This window comes from Trichosurus vulpecula, chromosome 6, assembly GCF_011100635.1.
Source record: "Trichosurus vulpecula isolate mTriVul1 chromosome 6, mTriVul1.pri, whole genome shotgun sequence".
Taxonomy (NCBI): domain Eukaryota; kingdom Metazoa; phylum Chordata; class Mammalia; order Diprotodontia; family Phalangeridae; genus Trichosurus; species Trichosurus vulpecula.
The window spans coordinates 277,178,553-277,188,506 of NC_050578.1; positions in this window are offsets into that span (position 1 = coordinate 277,178,553).

Sequence of the window (9,954 nt, forward strand, 5' to 3'; positions counted from 1 at the left end):
AAGATATCTTCCCATACTCCAATAGTCATTGTTCTGACAGCCAGAGCAGAAGCTCCTCCCTCTTCCTCCCATTAGAGTTGTCCAGTATTGACCCCCATTTCCCACCCCCCCCACCCCCCGCCACCGTGGTAAACCAAAAACCCCTTGGTCATTTTCCACTCATAGCAGTGATGGCCCCAGAGGAATGCTCCCAAGTCAGAGCTGAAGGAGGCCTTAGGTCGTCATCAAGCCCCCAGACTTTATCTGACAGATGTTTGGGAGCAGGGTTGGTCTTTAGAATTGGCAGAAGTGTTCACTGCCTACCTGGTATGATCTGAGGGCTGACACTAGAGCCCAACAACCAGAAATCTGTGCCCAAACAGTCCAACACAGTGCTTGAAACTCCTCCATTAAGGTGTTATTCTTATGGGTATTGCCAGGTTCACATGCCCTCAAAATCCCCCCTTAATGTTTACATGTCCAAGGAGGGGGTTTTCTCTGACACCAGTTGGAATCTGTTGATGATTTGCTGAGAACATAGGACGAGAGTTAGTCCCTGGGGAAGATGCAGGGAAGGACTCTTCACACCAGGAGGATGGGGAAGGAGGAGAAATGAAAACAAAGGCCAACTTCAAATACACCCCCTTTTTTGCTGAAGATTTGCCATTTCCTGAGGCAGCAGGCCCCCAAAGATGCCCCTGGGAATGCCTAAAATAGACCAAGAGGCATCATATCCTACAGCTGATAGAGCTCTAGGGACAAGAAGACCCAAATTCAAATCTGGTCTCAGACATTCACTAGCAGTGTGACCCTGGCCAAGTCACTTAACCTCTACCTGCCTCATCTGTAAAATGCGGATATTGATAACACCACTTGCCTTGCAGCTTCGTGGTGAGGTTCAGATGAGATATTTCTAAAGCTCTTTGCAAACCTTTAAAAAAAGCGCTCTATAAATGCTAGCTATGATTATTGGATACAAAGTCTGCAGAACTCTGGGCTAAGAGCTAGGAGCCCTGGGTGCAAATGGCCTGAGTCCTGCCTTCAGCTCCCTTCACCTTGACATTTGTCCAGAAGCCCATTTAGAGAAGGAAGCCTCGGGTCATGGCATCATTGAGGCAAGGGCATTTCTAACACCAACAAACTTGGTCAACAAACATTTAGTGAGAGTCCTGTAATAGGTGCTGAAGGAAGATTCATTCGTTCAGCAAGCACTGATTTCATGCCTACTCTGTGCGAGGTGTTGGGTGTTAGAGGGGCAGAGATCAGAATGAAGTGCCTTGCTTTCAAAAAGCTTACATTCCAACAGAGGGGGAAAGTAGACATATAAATAAAAACAGTGTGTCCAAAGGAAAACCCCACAACTGGGGCCCTGGGAGAGGCCTCACACAGGAGGGAAGGAAGCAAAGGACTCTGTGAGGTGGTCTTGAGGAGGAAGATATGCCAGGTATGGGGAAGGGCCTGGGCATAGGTGTGGAGATAGGAGATTAAAGGGCTTGGCAAAGAGGCCAATTTGACCAGAATCTAGAGTCTATGCAGGCGATGAATGTGTCCAAAAATTAGATGGTGCTAGATTGTGAAGGGCATTAAATGTCAAAGGACTCTGCATCTTATTCTCAAGACAAGAGGAAACTCTGTGAGGTTTTTGAACAGGGCTGTGATGTGGTCAGACTGTGCTTCTATCCCTTGGGTGGCTGTGTGGAACATGGATTAGAGAAGAAAGACCAGTCAAAAAGCTATTGCAAGATCTCTCTGAACTGATACAGAGTGAAGTCAGCAGACCCGAGAAAACAGTATACACAGTGACTATAACACTGGAAAGGGAAAGAACACCCACACACCAAAAATCAGAAGTGGATGTAATAAAGTGATAAAGATCCAGCAGAACTGAAGAGAGAGGAGAAAAGCATCCCATCCAGCCCTTCATGGAGGCGGGAGGTCCCAGAGGGGTTGCTCACACATTGCACAAGTTTTCAGACTTTTTCAATGTATCCATCTTCCTGTTTAAAAAATACTCTTTGTTCTATGGGATGGCTCTCTGGGAGGGAAAGGGAGGAGAATCTGTGATGTTACTATGATAATGGAAGAAATAGAAGATATTGATAAGAACTTATTTTTTTAAAGAAGTAGCAATACAATGATTCGTGTGAAACATGTTCTAGAGTATTGGCTGTGTGAGTGGAGAGAAGGGGATGAATGCAAGAAATATTGTAGAGACAGAATCTCTAAGACTTAAAAATTGATTGGACATGGAGGGAGAGGGAGGAGGAAGTGTTGAGGATGCCCGTCTGTTTATTGGGCCAAGCTATCTGATGACCCATGCCTTTTACAGTAACTCCGAGCACACCTCCTTGCAGAGTCTCCCCTCGCCCCCACCCAAGTTCCTGTCTTCATGGAGACATGCCTGTAACAGTCACACAAAATCACAGAATCTCTCAGTTGGACGCAACCTGAAGGACCATTTCCAAACTCCTTCTGTTACACTTCTTCCTTTTTAAGAAATGTTTTTATTGATGTCTTCTTTTTCTTACATCATCACATTATTCCAAGGATCCCTTCCCCTTCCCAGAGAGCTATCCTATAAAACAAAGAGTATTCTTAAGGAAGAAAAAAATCAGCACCACTGATTGAAAAAGACTGAAAACTTGTATAATGTGTAAGCTCTGGAGATCTCCGTGCAAAGGTGGCTTGGGGGGCATCTTTTCTGATCTCTTCATGTAAGTCCTACGGTGTTTTTATCATTTTGTTATATTTAACTTTTGATTTTTTGGCGGGGGTGGGGAGTTGTGGTTCTTTCCATTTCTATTGTAATTATTGCATGATTTTCTTGGTTCTGCTGACTTCATTCTGCATCAGTTCATATAGATCTTTCCATGCTTCTTTATATGCATCACATATATCATTTCTTATAGCACAGTAATAATATTCCATTAAATGAATGTACTTTCTGTTACATTTCTAAATAGTCATCCAGACTTTGCATGTGGACTTCTGGTACAAGGGAGCTTTCTGAGGCAACAGCCCATTCTTGGGACTTTGGGACAGCTCTGGTTTCCTTTCATTGGCCCGCATTGGTCCATTTTTACTGATTCTACTTACAGCAAATGGAGACGTTTTGAATCATGTGAATAAGTTCATTCACCTTGGTAGTGTACATTGATAATGAGGTTGACGCATGCATTGCCAGAGCTAGCTCAGTGTTTCGGAGGCTCCGAAGGGAAGTGTGGGAGAGAAGAGGTATTAGACTGACTGCCAGACAGAAGGTCTACAGAGCCGTGGTGCTGACCTCATTGCTGTATGCCTGGGAAACCTGGACAGTCTACCAGAGCCAGGCCAGGAAACTGAATTGCTTCCATTTGAATTGTCTTAGGAAGATTCTGAAGATCGCCTAGCAGAGTAAGATACCAGACACTGAGGTCCTTACTCAAACTAAACTGCCAAGCATTCAAACTCTGCTTCGGAGTGCAATGCCGATGGGCTGGTCATGTTGTTTGAATGCCAAATGTACTCTTGCCAAAAAGACTATTTTATGGAGAACACACAAGGCAGGTGCTCACATGGAGGTCAGAAGAAGTGATACAAGGATACTCTCAAGATCTTGCTGGAGAACTTTGGAATTGATTGTGTGACATGGGAGACTTTGGCACAGGACTGTTCAGCATGGTGTTCCCATATCAGAGAAGGTACTGTGCTCTATGAGAAAAGCAGAATTGAAACAGCTCAAAGCAAAACCAGGATGTACAAATTTAGAATATCCACCCCAAACATTCACATGGACTATTTGTGTCCAACCTGTGGTAGAGCATTCCAAGCTCATATTGGTCTGATCAGCCACAGTCAGACACATCGAATCTTGACTCAAGCAAAGTGATGTCATTTTGGTCTTCTTCGAGAACGAAGGACCACAACCAACCAACCAACCAACCAACTAACTTCTGCCCTCTAGGGCCCAACAGAAGCAGCCCAACCCTTGCCTGTCTTTCTTTTCCTCCAGGTCAGACGTTCTCATTTCCTCTGGTCCATCTTCATGTGGCATAATCTTGAGGCTCTTCCCCATCCAGGTTTCTGTCTTCTCAAAACTGTCCATTAGATCAATATTCTTCCTAAGATGTTGGTTCCCAGAATGAAAGCCAGGCCTCCAGGTGTGCCCTGGTCAGGGCAGAAGACAGCTGGACCATCAGGTTTTTTCTCTAACATCTCCTGTTCTCCAGTATCTTTCAGGGATATCTCCTGGTCCTCTGACAGCTGGAGGGTGTGGTTCATCAGAGCCGGGGATGTGAATGTCCCGGGGGAGCTGGGAGCTCTCCTCCTGTCTCCTTACTCCATGCTCTAGAAGCCATTTTTATCTTGTCTGTCCTGGGCCAAAGATCATTCTTCTTTGTAGAGAAAACAGAAAGCAAAGAAACTCAACTTGAACAGCTCTATCGGCTCTCACTTCCTGTCACCCCTGAGCCTTCTCTCTTTGTGGCTGTATCCATTCTTTCTCTTCTTCTTCTGCCAATATGCCTTAAAAACCTCTTTTTCATTAGCCTTGGTTTCTTCCCAAGCCCCAGTTTGTTTTCACCCTTAATACTTCTGACACTATTCTTGCCACCCTGTGCCATGATGTATTTATTTCTCTTTTCTTCTCATACTTGTTCTTGCTTCCATCTGTCATATGAAGCTGCTGAAAATCCAAGATGGTCCGTGAGTTCCCTGTGCATCCACATCAATCTTTGTCCACAATTTCTTTTCCTCATCAGAACTTTCCCTTTGTGTCTCCAGAATTTCATTGTTGGGAGCTTCCCATTCCTCCTTGGCTAACTTCCCATGTAGATTTTTAGGCCATGGGATCCTCCCTACCCTTTCCCTGAGGCCTTGGAAATCTGCTCTCCCATAACCTAGGGCATCTTATTCATGTCAGCCCACGCTCAGGTTTCCTCTCCTCCTCGGAAGGTTCTCATCATTTCTGTCCAGTAGCCAATTCTTCCTCTTTGGCAAGAAGCAGATGTGGAGTGAAGTTCCTGTTATTGGTTCTGCCGTCTTTTGAAAGATGAAATTATCATTAAGACAAGACAAGAAATGGTTAGCTTACTGTTTTGGGTCTGAGAGTAGAGAAATAGAGAGAAGGAGAGGGAGAGGGAAAGATAAGGAGGAGAGAGACAGAGAGGAAGAACAGAAAGAAAGGGAGAAGAGAGGGAAAGACAAGGAGAGGGAGAGAGAAAGAGGAGACAGAGAGGAAGGAGAGAGAAAGAAAAGGAGAAGAGAGACAGGGAAAGACAAGGAGAGGGAGAGAGAGAGAGGAGACAAAGTGAGGAGGGAGAGAGAAAGAAAAGGAGAAGAGAGAAATAGGAAAGACAAGGAGGAGAGAGAGAAGAAAGAGAAGGAGAGGGAGGGGAGAAGAGAGAGCAACAGAGAGGAGAGGAAAAGAAGAGGGAGAGAGACAGGGAGAAAGAAGAGAGAAAGGGAGAGGCCCAGTAAATCTTGGTAATTATGGCAAATAAGGTGCCGTCTGTTTCTTGAACTCACTTAGTTCCCCTTTTTTGCCCAGGTGTGGTCTATAGCTTCATCTGAGGACCATATGGACACTGTCCCTCCCCCCCTCTCATCTCCGCCCCTGCCTGCCTATCAGGCTTCTTCCTGCCCTGTCCCCAGGGTCTGCATCTCCTCCCCTGACAGCCTCTGAGGATGTCACAAGACCCCACTCTGTCTTGTGCCTTGGGAACCAGCTCAGTCCTCAAAGAGCCATGCTCCGGGTCTGGGTCTCCTGATACAGCCTCTCAGATACCTGGAGGTGTCCCTGGATTAGAACAAGATATGAGCAGAGCTAATGAGAAATGAGGCATGGATCCGATTTGGAGTCAAGGAGCCTGGGGTCACTTCCTTGGGTGTCCATTCCCTAGGTCTCAGGGTCCTAATCTGGTTGCTGGGAGGGGTTCGCTGGCCCCTACCAGTGCCTCAGTTGAGGGTCCTATAACAAGTGCAGAACAGGGTGGTGTGTGAGGAGGGCTGAGGGCAGCTGTCCTTGGTGAGGGAAGGAAGGATTCTTGGTGAGGTGGTTTAAGGTCTTGCCCATCCCTGACAGACTGGGGTTTCCAGGGCAGCAGCTGAGGTGAGGAGGTTATCTCTTAAAAGACCCATGTGTCCAGGGCCCAAACCCAGAGGAGCCTGGAGATGCTGCTGCAGGGGTGCTCCCTCAGCTACCCCTCCCCCTGGCTGACATTTTCCCGCCCTGGAGGTTCCAGCTCATGAGACTGTTGGCATTTGTGGTGGCGTGCCGGTAGTGACTGAGGCAGCTGAGGGCAGGAGGGTGGGGAGGCTGGGAGGGGAAGGAAACCCATCAGGAATGTGCTCCTGCGGCTGCCAGCCCTGACACACTTTCCCTTTTCCCAAGGAGGGAAGGAGCCAGCAGCCGAGGGCTGCCAGCCCTGCCTTGCCCTGGGCTGACTGTGATGTCACCGGAAACCCCAGGGGGCAGGCAGCTTAGCTCACCTTCTGCCCTGCCTGGCCCTGCCCGGTGTCCCCCCTGGCCCTGACACAAACACCTGGACCAACCTAGGCCCTCCCCGACCTCTCCCCAGCTTAGCAAAAGAATCTGAGATGGAAGACTTCCTCCTCCCTCTTTCCCTTCTCTCTTGGACTCCATCTCTTTGGTTGGGTGGGTCCTGAACGCAGGAATGTAGGAACACCCCCCTTCCCCCTGCCACCTGTGCCAGGTCCAAATCCATTCTCCTCTGCCCAGCCAGCCTACCCCCCAGGCTTTATGACTCCATCTCCCCTGGTAGGGGGTGGGGGTTACCTTTCCCGGGGGTGGGAGATCCTTATCCTCAAGTGCTGAGTCATTGGCTGCCACCCGATCCTCTCCTCCTTCCCTCCCTCCCCAGGCTTCTCCTGCCAACCTGCACATTGCCTGGGCCTCCTTAGGGGCCAGGGGCCCCAGGTACAGGCTTCCTGAGGTTATGGAGGGGGCAGCAGCATCCTGAAAGGGGAAGAGACAGAAAATCGACCCATCACCCAGTCTCTACTAGAGCCACTGAAGGCTCGGGCTGCAAGAGGAAGTGTGGTCCCAGCCCTTGAGCAGCTTATGGAATCATGGAACACATCACCAGATGGTAGCAAGGCGAGCCCTGAGGAGTTTAGAGGGAGAAGTCCCTAAGGGCTAGAGTATCAGGGAGAGCTTCCTGTAGGAAGCAGGGCTGAAGCTGGGGGTAATCAGAGAGGCAGGATGGCAGCCGAGGAAGAGAGGGACAAGCTGGAAACGAGTCTCCATTCTGCCCTCCCCAGAGCCCAGGGATCTGGTTCCTAAAACTCCCCTGTTTCTGCATTCTCCTCACATCAGGGGCTGAACTCATGTGGGAGGAGACTCTCGGGCAGGGACCCCAGTGTTCGGGGTCTACCTTACACCCACTTTGTCCACAGAGGGCTTTGGAGATCCCTGTGAGATTTGGAGTCAGCAGGGCCCTCCGAGATGAGCTGGTTACAAACCCTCCTTCTCATCGGATGCCAAGCTCTCTGTTTATTACCTGTGTTTGTGTGGGATCTTTTTACATTCTCAATGCTAGACTGTTTGGGAGGGAGATCGGGTTCCTGCTGATATTTGACGGCGTTGAATGAAACAATGAACACATGGACCCGCACGCTTTTATCTTTCTACCCGGGGCGGGGGGATTTTATGCCCTCCTCATCGAAGAACTTGCCCTAGGTCTGGCCACACAGCAGAACCTTCCTCATCAATGACTGGGTGCCTTGAACCAGGGATGGATGCTTGTGCTGGGTGCCAAACTGAGGGATCCAGAACTAGCGGTGGTGTCTATCGCCCTCTTCTGGCCTTGTAGGGGATAGCCCCAGCCAGATCTTTGCCCAAGCCCCTTCTTTGTCCCCCAACATTGCCCAAAGCAGGAATGAGGTAAATGTAGAAAGACAGAGTTGCCCCTGGAAACCAGGCCGGCTTTAGCCCATAAGATGCTTAGAATTAGAAAGACCCCAGTTCAAATTCTGCCTTTGACACTCATTTTTTTCTGAGCCTGTTTCCTCATCAATAAAACTTGCATTTCCTACTTCACGGGCCTTTGTGACTCCATGAGCTCCCCTGGGATGATGCTGTCCACATTTCAGTGCACCACATGCATTTCAGTTATTATTTTCATCACCCCAAGTCCTTTCTGGTGGACTTGAGTAGAGTCTGGAAGTCTGAGCGAGAGCCCTGAAATCTGTCGTGCAGAGGTTATGCTGGCTGTGCTAGGTACTTCCTCTCTCTGAAACTCATCTCCCTTATGTGTAAAATGAAGAGAATCTGTGTGCCCTGCTTCCCTCCGAGCATCAAGTGAGGCCGCTAGCAGAAGGGAGCGTTTGGCCATCACTGAGGGCTGGGCTGGGTGAGGCCAAGGTTGCCCTCCCCTGGGAGGCGTGGGCCCCAACCTCGTGGTTCCCTCACTAACTCATTAATGGGGCTGTCATCCATGGATTTATCTAAACCTTTTGTGAAACTATTTCTATTTCCAGCCTGGACCACATCTTGGGATAATGAGTTCCATCAGTTTCCTCCCCCACTGTGGGAAGTAGAGCTGCCTTTAATTTGTCCTAAACTTACCTCTTTCCAGCTCCAAGGAGGCCCTCATAGCAGTGGTGATCCAGGTTTCAGTGGGTAAGTCCATGTGCCTCCTCTTCAGCCAGAACCTCAGACTTCCATGACCCACCAGTGCCTTTCTGAGCTGAACAGCATTCCTGATCCATTGCCTTGGAAAAGCCCATGTCGCCCCATCCCCCATCAAACCCCAGCCCCCATGCCCTCCAGAGCACTGAAGTCCCTCCCATTGGCGTGACCTGTCTCGGGATCTTCTAAAATCACAAAACAACAGACTGTCGGACCCTGGAGGGACCTTCACAAGTACACAGACAGAGTCAGGACTCAAAAAAGATTTACAGGCCAGAGCAATAAGCTAAATCTATTCAGATGACATTCAACAGGGGTAAATGCCGAGTCTTACACTCAGGCTCAAAAAATCTCAAGTACCTGAAAGAGGGAAGTCACAGTTAGGTTAAGCAGTGTGTAGGACAACAATCGGAAGATTATAGCGTGTTTCACAGCAGTTGGGTGGGGCAGCCCAAAAGTGATCGCCATCTTGCATCAGAAAAGGCTCATGTTCAATTCTGGGTACCACAGTTTGAGAAATATTTTCATAAAGAAGTTGGGGAGCAGCCAGGAGAAGGCACCCAGAATGGTGAAGGACCATGAGTCTCTGTCACGGGAGGACTGAGTGAAAGACACAGGGATGGCTAAGTGTGGAGAAAAGAAGACAGCTCTCTGGGTGGATTGGAGGGGCTCTGGTGTGGCAGAGGGCCCCAGGAGGCAGAATTAGGAGCAGTGTAGGGAAGACACAAAGAGGCCACTTTAGACTTGATACTTAAAGAAATAATATGTGCTGTCCCCAGCAGCAGGGACCGCTTCCTCCTCATTGGAGGTCTTTAGGGAGAGGCTACTTATTGGCTCTTGAATTGGTTGTTAAATTTCAAGTGTGAGCATTTACCCCTCAGAAATGAGCAAACACTACAAACTGGGGCTTAACTGGTTGTTTCATTAGTTGCCTAGACTTAAGAAAGTGATGGAGAAAATATTAACAATGTAGATTAAACTAAAAAGTGTGTCATACCTTTCCAGACAGGTGGCTATTAAATATTTATGAGCATACCCGTGGATATGTCTTAGTGGAGATTCCTTTTGGGTATAGGTTGGACCAGATGGCTGCTGAGATCCCTTCCAATCCCCAAATTTGGAGATAGAATGTCAAAAATGGGAGAGACTCTAAAATGTCAGATGTCAGAGCTGGAGAGGAGAACCTTATCGAGCATTGGGGTAATCTCTTCCTTTGTAAGTCACTTGGACATAGCAGGTGCCATATATTAATAAATGGTTGAATTGGATGGAAACCAAGTGACTTTCCAAGGCCAAGGAGCTCATTAGTGGCCTGCCATCGTCAGTGTTCTGCCATCATCACTGGC